Raw genomic sequence first — 10000 nt, forward strand, 5'->3', positions numbered from 1 at the left:
TTTCATGTTGATATCTGTTATAGATAAATCACAGCAATTATTTATTTAACTTCGGTATGAGGTGAATGGGTATTTTTGGCTGTGGATAAAGTTATACCTAGAATCCTTCACATATTCAAATGCAAATTTCCGTGATTGATGGGAAACAGAATTGTTCTGTTCCTACAAAATTCCATGGTATTATCTATCATGTAGCTCTCATAAATATGCTGTTAAATGTAGCAATATTACAGTGATCTATTTGATAGTGAGCGACATCAACGAGGGACAATGCAGATCTCAAAAACAACATTCATCCCGAGTTGCAGCTAATATTATTTATACTTTTTTTGCAAACTCTCATTTCTCCAATTCCTGATGATTTCTCACTATATAGACAAACGAGATGTGGTGACACTACACATCCTTGTATTATTCCTCGTCTTATTTCTATCCTTAGTGTTATGTTATTCTCGATGTTAAACTGTACCTTCATGACTCCAATAAAGTTTGGTAAAAAGCCGAAGATCCTTTCCGTCAATATTAAAGCTCCATAAATTTCCTTATGTAGAGAGTATAAGTTCATGAAATCCCCTTTCTTAGTCTATAAAATACATAAAAAATCTCTTTCGGTGCCTCTGTTGCCCTCTCTGTTAACATGTGCATGTTGAATATTAAATTTCTGGCACCTTTTCCCTTTATATATTCATACTGTTCCTTTGCAACTTCTAGTTTTATTTTACTTTTCATTCTATTGATTAATACTGATAACATTATTTTCGTTATTATGCTCATTAGGTGGCTGGAACTATGTAGACTGTCCTCCACGGCATTTGGTTTCTTAGGGATAGCAATGAAGGTGGATCTGTACATCTCTTTTGGACTGTATCCTGTGTTATATATTTTGTTTGCCAATTTTACAATTTTTCCTACACTAAAATTTCAGCTTCCCAGTAGCATTTCTATCATCACCCCATCATGACCAAGGCTTTTTGCTTTCTTTAACTTTTCCTCACACCTTCTGTATCCTTTTCTAGTAACTCCTGGCTATTCATTGGTATATGCAACCCAGTTCTATTACCTATATCATCCTGAAAAACACGCTTCACATATTCTTCCCAACGTATCTAAACATCCTGTATCTAAATCACCAATGCTTATTATCAACAATTTTCTCTCCCGTCTCTCTCCGTCTAATCACTTGTCTTATTTTCTTGTGAATACTCTCATATCTATGATTTCTTTCTAATTTCTTTACTTATTCACACTGTTATTTGGTACAGTTTTCCTTTGCTGTGTTGCGTTTCTATCTATTTTTCTATGACTTGTTCCTCATACCTTTGAGGATTTCTCTCTTTATTACTTCTTCTTTCTCAAATCGTATCAGTGTACGTATTCAGTCATAATAATAACTAGAATGAAGGTGACGTGATAATAATAATAATACTTGTCATAATTACAATATGATAATGTAAGTACCACTACATTAATGTTTGAGCTATATATTAGCAATGGTTAAAATAACAATGATAACAGCAATAATGGGTTTTTACGATAGAATAAAAAATATAAGTGGTTATAAATAACTATGGAATTCAATAATACCTGAACAATATCATATGATTATATTGTTCCTGACCAATTTTGTTTTTTTTCGAAGTAAATGTTTCAAGAGCCCATTATCTCTCTCTCTCTCTCTCTCTCTCTCTCTCTCTCTCTCTCTCTCTCTCTCTTGCATATAATATGAATTTGCTTTCGTTGAAAGATATGGCTCCTAGTTGTAACAAAACATTTCTAGGCGTTTCCTCTTGGACCAGTAATGAATATTACCTTTCGTTGTCAGATACCTTTATTCAGATCAACTAAAAATGTGAAAGAGTTCATCCGCTCTCATTTAATGTAAGTAATTTCTATAGATCTAATAACAGTAACGCCTGGTAATACCACAATGACAGCGACGTAAAAATACACTAGGCAATAATAGGTAATAATGTATTGCTTTGGGTGTGGCTAGCTACCGAGCTTCGATTATTTATAGGGGCGAGAAAGAAGACTTGGACATTACAGTTAACTACATGGTAAGCACAAACTCTTTTCCTATAGATTTTGTCGCAGTTTTGATACCAGAATAATAAGTATATAGTATATAGAATTTATAACGTGCAGAAAAATATGTGATAGATTTCCTCATCCATTTTTTATGATGTTTTAGTTGCTAAAGATTCTGGGAGCATTTCCATATAGATGGACCTTTCTGAAAAAGAAGTGGTGTAAAGCTTTGAAGTCAGAATTCCTCGAGAATCTACGAATCATTATTAAACTACTGTATTTACCCTACACTAGACCAGCTTCGTAAGAACACACATATACATACATATATATATATATATATATATATGTGTGTGTGTGTGTGTGTGTTGTGTATATATATCTTTATATCTATATATAAATATATATATATATATATATATATGCATTTATATATGTGTATATATACATATATATATATATATATATGTATATATATATATATATATATATACATATATGTATATATATATATATATATATATGTATATATGTATATATGTGTATATATATATATATATATATGCATTTATATATATATATGCATTTATATATATATATATATATATACATAGCCTATATATATATGCATTTATATATATATATATATATATGTGTGTGTGTGTGTGTGTGTGTGTATTTTAACCTGTAATTACATGTTTAATTTTAATATTTTTATTTTTATTCCTTTATTGCTAAGTGATTATGTAATAATTCCACGATAGATAGCTTTCAAAATATAGGGAAAAATACAAGTTAATAAAATATTCAACTTAATGAAGAAATGTTAAAAAATATATCTTTCCTTTGACCTAAAATGCCTGCAATAATGTTTAGTTATATGGCATACAATGAACAAACATGTCTTCTGATGAGAGAGAGAGAGAGAGAGAGAGAGAGAGAGAGAGAGAGAGAGAGAGAGAGGGGGGGGGGGTATCAGCCATAGATTTGTGTTTTTTATAATTTTCTCTAAATAATGGTAAAGGGCTGTTATTCTTTGGGAAAAAGGAAACAGCTTTGTACTCGTTGAAGTGACTATGTTATTATGTAGCAACTCCACGACAAATAGCCGTCGAAAGATAGAAAAATTCTCGTTAATATATTGGACTGTACGTTATGCAGAAATGTAGTGAAAACACCCATTTGTTTCTTATGATACAAGAAGTATTCCACAATTTATCATTATAAGATACGGTAAAACACTGATTTTATGTTTGATATAATATATACATTTATTGAGGTAGCTCTGTTATTCCGTGATAATTTCACGATAAATACTCGTCGAAAGACAGAAACACACTTTTCTTTTGACACAAAAAGTTGAGAGAGAGACGTAATTTAGTTTTAGTTCGTTAGACATACAGTAAAGTTTGTTTGTTGTTCTATCATTCCACCTTGTGTGTGATTGTCATTAACTCACTGTGAACTGGATCATTTCTGTTTTGTGTATTTTACAAGCCTGGAAAGAAACTGCATATGTAAGAACATGACGAATAAAATCTAAATCTAATCTAGATTAGTAATAAATGAATTTAATGGCAATAGGTTAACTTTTACTTCTGAAAACAATGAACAACATTGATATAAAATATGTTAAATATGAAGATTTTTTATTTTTTTTAGAAATAAAAGTTGAGAAAAAAGAATAAAATAAGAAAAAAAAATTGTCAGGTGTCAATATCTTGCATTAGTTACAGGGGGAGAAGGAGAATTGAAGAACTGTTTATAGTACCTTTTTGTGATTTGAATATGAATGTAACATAGAAATGCACTTAAACAGACCTTACATAATCACAAATAAGGACTAGAATCGCAAGTGTATTGGTTGGTGGTAGGGTTGAAGTATAAGGATCCAGACATCTCTAGCTGGGGTGTCAGGTGAGTTAAAGTAATTGCTCAGGTGGGGAATGTCGTCATTGACTAGAGAGAGTGGTGTGATTGGATATGGCAACATAAAAACAGACTGAAAGAACATGAAAACATACAGAAATAGCTCTAACAAAACTGGAAATAGAGACTAGAATTCCAAAGACTTTGTTGGTTGGTTGCAGAAAGAAAGAGAAGGGGCTGATAGAGAAAGGAAGTGATTTTTTTGTGAAATATTTTCAAGTGTGAACTAATACACGATCATGTCCTATAATTTTTTATAGGATATAGGGGTAATTTCAACCTCGATGTCGTTTATTTTATAGCCTGTAACGATGGTGATAATAATAATAATAATAATAATAATAATAATAATAATAATAATAATAATAATAATAATAATAATAATAATAATGATAATAATAATAATAATGATGATGATCTATCCAGACGACACTGTGTGTATATCACCAGGGATGTTTTGCCGTATCCAACATCATAGTAGCAAAAGGGTTAGATACTTTGGTTTGGTTGTAAATGTGGAGTGGAAGCAGATGTAGACATATAGTGAATGAAGTAAATGCAGTGTTGGGGCAGTGACGGGAGTGGTAACGAATAGAGGGTTAAGAATGAGTGTAGGGAGAGATTTCTATGTGAGAAAGGGGTTGTACCAACTGTGATGTATTGATCGGAGTTGTTGAAAATGATAGTGACAGAGAGACAGAAATGAATGTGATGGAATTAAATTTTCTGAGGAGTACGCCGGGTGTATCTCCAATAGAAACGAAGTAGTGGGGATGAGAATGGGTGTAAGAAATGATTTAACAACTAGAGTGATATGAATGTGTGGAGATAGTTTGGAAATGTAGAGATAATGAAAAATGGTCGTCTGCTGAAGAAGTAAGAGTTGGTGGGAGAAGAGCAAGAGGAAAGCCAACGTTTGGATGGATGGATGAAGTGAAGTAAGCCCGAGCAGCAAGAGGAGAGATATGAAAGAGACAAAAGAGGTGCTTGGATTAGAAATCAATTGTGAGCAATTGTAACGCAGTTCCGATAGGCCTTGTGCTTCCCCTGGTCACCTTGGTGACTTATGAGGTAGTGGCAGTAGGTGAGTCACCAACTTTAGAGCGAAAAACTTTTGAACACCGATGTATGAGAGCCAGCAATTGAGCATAGTAATATTTGAGGATTCTCCTGCTTACCTAAATATTAGGCTAGCAGTCACACCAAACCGGCACATCTAGGTATATAACAACTGAGGCATCCTACCAGGAAAAAATCAGACTAGGCAAAGGAACCAAAGTTCTACGGCAAGGGGTATGTAGCCTAACGAGGAAAGGGAGATTGATAACATTAAAAAGTTGTAAGGTAGCAGAAAACAAAGGCTTAACTACAGTATCAGAAGAAACCCGAGTTTATTCCTAAGTATTTACAGTTAGTAGACAAAGAGAACGAATTCTCCCAACCAACTCCCATCTAACCAGAAACTAAGGACAATAGCCTAGAAGATGGCTAAGGTGGCAGGATAGGAGGGCCTACCTGTCAATATTAGAAAAGAACAGAGTTTGTTCTAAGAGACCAACAGTAAGCAGGCAAAGGGGACGAATTCCCTCAACCAGTGCACCTATCCAACAACTAAGGCTCAAATAAATTAGAATGGAACGCTGCCGACCTAAGTCGACAGGGAACCGACCATCGACAATCTCCCAGGGCGACGGCAAACAAGCAACAAAGAAATTACCAAGCCTAGAATAATGATGAAAAAGTGTTGGGGTATATTATACGAAACACTTGAAATAGGGCAGTTAAGAAATTGATGTAAAGCTGATGAATTTGACATCTTGACTCCCGGCTCCGACCACATGACTGAAGCAAATCGAAAAATGCACGATTCCCAAAAAATAAAAGGGCAAGACATGAAATTCCCACCTAAAACAACCCAAAAGGTACTCAACTTTAGCAGGGAAACAAAAGTAAAAGCGTCCATTGTCAAAACCCACACAACTCTGTGAAAAAAAAAAGCAAAATTTTGAAGCTCTTTACCACAATGGTGACTGCGAAAAGGAATGGTGAAAAAGCGTAGAGTTTTACGGTAACGCACTGGTATTGTAGTTGTAACAGCTCTCCTACGGATCCAATCCTATCCCATATCCTTCTAGACAAGGTTAATTCTATTAGGGAAAGGATAGCTATGGTTGTTTTAAACACGTCCCTGCTACTTATATGATGTCTTTCGGAATATTCGCTCATGGGGGGCTAGTAGCCCTGTGATACCTCTGCAGGTAAAATTCTCTGGTGTATCACTCGCAGAAATATCCCTAGTAGAAAGCTGCCTAGAAAACTTCCATCAGGACTATTTGACTCGAGCCCTAAAATGTTGATTATAATCTTCTGTTCTCTCTCTCTCTCTCTCTCTCTCTCTCTCTCTCTCTCTCTCTCTCTTTTAATGTAAACTTAAAGAAACTAATTTTAAATGGTCCCGATTAATGTAAGAATGTTATGCTTAATTGCCTTATTAAAAGTGCTTTTGAAGGCACTACTGTACTTCTATAGATGTTGGATTTAGTTTTAGATAATAATTATGGATAAGATGGCTTTTATTTACAAATTAAGATTTCCTTATAATCTAGTATGCATGTTTGAGTACTATGTGTTATTTTAATACGATTTATACATGACTTGTTTTTAACACGACTTATGTGGTCTATGACAATGTATTTCAATATTCGGCAAGAGTAAAATTTACTCACTATATTCTAAGTAAATACTTTCTGATTTCATGGTATTCTTTTATTACTGATGAATTATTTCAATTACAAAGTTTCAGCCGATTTGTTGATTCTTAAAACAACTTTTGTATGTCTAAAATAACAAATATTTGAACTATTTGTAAGATGACTTTACTAACTGTAGCCTTATATTTTATGAATACCCAATGTAAATATTGGAAATAAAGAATTATTATTATATTATTATTATTACTCTCTCTCTCTCTCTCTCTCTCTCTCTCTCTCTCTCTCTCTCTCTCTCTCTTAATATGTTGTATGATTAGTACAATAGTTGGTTACAGTCATGAAAATCATATAATTTTCGGAAGACTAAGTGGGGCATTTCTAATCTTCATTTGATATGACAAGTAAAGAAAAATAATATCTAAACAGAAGTATAAGAGAAAAACAGAAACGCGAAAGCTTAAATCTTTATACACACCTGTAAATATCATAAAACATCTTTTGGTCCTATTTTTGTAATTTAATATTGATAGATATCAATCTCAAATATAAGACAACAATCAGGGTCATCACTATAGTAGTCTTATAAAAGGAAATTTCCCCTTCCATATGTATAAAGAACTTCTTGAGCTATAATTGTTAAGAGTATGATCTTATGTTTACCATAATTATTAATATGTTGCATATGGACGTGTACATTATTGTTGAAAATCAATGAAGTAGAGGGGGCTGTAGCAGGTTACAACTTTTTAAGTACTATATTACGTATCTTTGTAGAAAGTTCAAGGTGATGTATTGAGTCTCTTTGTGGAGCGTACATCAGTATGTCCCGTTAAGTACTAGTCAAAGGTTGTATTACCATCGTACTGTTGCTATTACTTACCACCATTATGGATAGAAACTCCAATGGTTATTGGTCCAGGAACATATTGATGTCGACAGCGATGAACGCAATTATGAATTGTAGAAAGTCAAATTCCTGGGGGTATTTACAGCTCCAAAAGTTACATGACCCTGTCCTACCTGCTAACAGAGGTGGAGTAGCAGATACTGACCTGGATTAAGAACGTAACTCTGAAGCTTTTGCCGAAATAATTTAATATTTGGACGATGAAAGTTTATCAGTAGTATTCCAAGGTGCTAGGGACAACAGTCGAGGTGCTTTGAAGATTTTGCGTAAACACTACACTTCAAGTGGAAAACAACGAGTGATAAGATCATATACGGAACTTACATCTTTACAGAAATCCTCCACAGAAACTGTGACTGATGATATGATTCGTGCTGAAAACGCAGCTGCTGCTTTGAAAACTGTTGGTGAAGTGATAAGTGATAGTTTACTGGTAGCAATGGTTATAAACGGAGTTCCCTTAGAATTCAAACTATTTTCTAAAGTAATTACTCAGAAAGAAAAGCACTTAACATTTAGTAAATTCAAAGGAAATTTGTGCAGGTATGAGGAAACTGATAAGTTTTGTCATAATGAATGAGGGAGAATATTGAAAATTATTGTACAAAAGCTTTTCCAAGATAAACTGGGACAATGCACATGCGATAGTATGCTATGGTTGTCAAAAAGAAGGCTATTAATGTGGAAAGCCTTTGTGTGAGAAAACAACTTCCTCAAATCTCTATTACAGGCAGAAGCGATGGTGTAATGTATATCAAAGCAGTACCCATGACACTAGATATTATAGGAGGAAGAACAAAGACTCATAGAGAACAGGTTGAAGGTTTTCATTATTTCTTTTTTCAAATGTGTACTGAAGGATTACTGATAGGTAAATATAGATCCATTGGTAAGAGTGATATGAACTTAGATTATATAAGTTTTTTTATTAGTAGACACTGGTGCAACTACTCACATAGTGAATGGTAATGGAAATATATTTTCTTTGACCCCAGTTTTGTTAGTGATGAGCATTGTATAGAATTGGATGATGGTAGCCTTGTAAGTTCAGCTGAAGGCCAAGAACATGCTGAAATTGAAAATGTTAACAATAAGGGTGTTGTTGGAAGAGCTATTCTTATTAATGCTTTGTTTATTTCCTCAATATAGCAAAACCTATTTTCTGCACTTGCTGCAGGAACTAAATGGGCAAGTGTAGAATTCAAAGAAAACTAATCTGAACTCAAGTGTAAAAATGCTACTAGGTTTCACATTCAGAGAAGAGGTCAAATGTATTTCTTTAACAGTGCTCTCCATTATAGAAAGTCATTGCATTCTTTGCATGAGGGGCATAGAATTTAGATCATTGTAATTTCTAAGATGTCAAGAAATTAGAGAAGGTAGTGAAAGGAATGAAAATCACTGATACAAAAGTCAAAGATTGCATAGTTTGTATTAAAAGAAAAATAGTTAATGAGAGGTCAAGAATACCTGATGCTAGGGTAAAGTCTCCTCTTGAACTAGTACATCACGACTTAGCAAGTCCAGTAGATCTAACAGCTAGAGAAGGTTTTGGGTACGCTTTGAATTTCATTGACGACTATTCAGGATTTGTTAGGGTATATTTCCTGCAGAATAAAAGCGATACTACTCAAGCCACAAGGAAATTTCTAGCTGATGGAGGGCCCTATGGTTGTGTTAAAAGGTTCAAGTGATAATGGCGGCGAGTTTAAGAACAGAAAATTCAGAGAGTTGATATTAGAAAACAAAATAAAGTATGAAAATTCCGCACCCATGTCTCCTCATCAGACCGGGTCAGCAGAAAGACTGAGTAGAACATTATTTGAAATGGCCAGGTGTTTACTTTTAGATTTGGATTTACTGAAATATTTGTGGACCTATGCCGTTATGTCAGCAGAGTATATCAGAAATAGGTGTCATAATTCTAGATTAGAGAAAATCCCTGTTGAATCCTTCATGAGAATTAGGTGAGGAAGGAGTATTTGTTGGATATGATAAATAAAGTACTGCTTATCTGGTATAGTAAGCTTCTCAAAATCAAATAAAAAATCCGATGTATAAGATTTATAGAGAAAATTGTTGACAAACGAAATGTTGATGATGATGATGATGATGATGATTACGTCAGAAAAGATAATGTCAAACTTGAAACTAATATACGAGAGAATACTGCTGTATCAAATGTTCCTGAACAGTGGGAAGATGTGAATGAACGAAGATGCCCAAGCAGAGAATTTAGTAGGCCGTATCTTAAAGACTATGTAAAATATTTATCATACCACGCAAATATCACTAATGATCATTGTTATCGTATGAGTTTGAGATGCTCAGAATCTAATGAGTGGGGTAAAGCTATGGATTCATAGATTGAATCTCTCGTGGAAAATAATTTCTGTGAAGTAACAAAGTTGCCTGTTGGTGAAAA

Source organism: Palaemon carinicauda, chromosome 16, assembly GCF_036898095.1.
Source record: "Palaemon carinicauda isolate YSFRI2023 chromosome 16, ASM3689809v2, whole genome shotgun sequence".
Lineage (NCBI taxonomy): Eukaryota > Metazoa > Arthropoda > Malacostraca > Decapoda > Palaemonidae > Palaemon > Palaemon carinicauda.